The sequence below is a fragment of the Salmo salar genome, chromosome ssa11, assembly GCF_905237065.1.
Source record: "Salmo salar chromosome ssa11, Ssal_v3.1, whole genome shotgun sequence".
NCBI lineage: Eukaryota > Metazoa > Chordata > Actinopteri > Salmoniformes > Salmonidae > Salmo > Salmo salar.
Genome location: NC_059452.1, coordinates 42,313,471 through 42,314,633, shown reverse-complemented (window position 1 = coordinate 42,314,633; position 1,163 = coordinate 42,313,471). Strand labels below are relative to the sequence as shown.

The 1,163-nt window shown below is 42.6% G+C and overlaps 1 non-coding gene across 1 annotated transcript; it reads left to right on the top strand.

Moving 5' to 3' along the window:
• Positions 1-298: 298 nt before the first annotated feature.
• On the top strand, positions 299-370 carry trnag-ucc (transfer RNA glycine (anticodon UCC)). Its single transcript has one exon. It is a non-coding gene; the product is annotated as a tRNA-Gly (tRNA).
• The last annotated feature ends 793 nt before the right edge of the window (positions 371-1,163 follow it).

Sequence of the window (1,163 nt, the reverse complement as noted above, 5' to 3'; positions counted from 1 at the left end):
CTCAATGGAGTGTTTTGTTCTTCCATCTCAGTGGAGTGTTTTGTTCCTCCATCTCAGTGTGGAGTGTTTTGTTCCTCCATCTCAGTGTGGAGTGTTTTGTTCCTCCATCTCAGTGTGGAGTGTTTTGTTCCTCAATCTCAGTGGAGTGTTTTGTTCCTACATATCAGTGTGGAGTGGACTCAATACATAAGCAGGTATCACCATGAAAGTCCAATATCCAAGCGAGAGCGAGAGAGTTATTCTTGAAATACTTGACACAAACCTACAATTCCCCTGTTGAATTCCTGATTCTCCGCTTGCGTTGGTGGTATAGTGGTGAGCATAGCTGCCTTCCAAGCAGTTGACCCGGGTTCGATTCCCAGCCAACGCAGATGATTTTAGTTTTCACTGATCGGTGATGGAGATTTTACACATTAAAATTCAAAACCCAGCGACGCGGTCTGCATTCAAACAGCACTATTGAATGGGTTGTTGTTAAAACCTGTAGGAGTTGAGTGGGAATTGAAACTCTGCAAGATACATCACTGTGAAGAGAATGACATTCATATCCATACTGATGCATTTCTGTGTAGTACAGATCAGGGACCCATGATGGAATTCTGTTACCGGATATAAATCCACTTCACCTACCATAGTTAAATAAACAAGGTGTCATGTCATAGCTGACACCCCATTCTTTCTGCAGTCATAGTTGAATCTTAATTAGGAGCAGACACTTTTTGGAAAGTGTGGTCACATAAAAAACTAAGGGAGATTTTACTGTAATTCTGTTACCAAACTTTGCATCTGCACAGTTGTTCCAGTACATGTGTTTTTGTGAAATAGTGCTGGTGCATTGAGTTGTATAGTTTGTCAAACTTTGAAATCAATGTTTTTTTATTTGACATACATTTAAAGTAAAAATTCTGAGTCAAACCATAATTACCATCGTTTGGAAAACCCCGCTCTACACTAACATACAATATACATAACAACTCCTCTCTCTCTCTCTCCCTCTCTCTCCCTCTCTCTCCCTCTCTCCCCTCTCTCTCCCTCTCTCTCCCTCTCTCTCCCTCTCTCTCCCTCTCTCCCTCTCTCTCTCCCTCTCTCTCCCTCTCTCTCTCCCTCTCTCTCCCTCTCTCTCTCCCTCTCCCTCTCTCTCTCATATGCACACATCACACAAA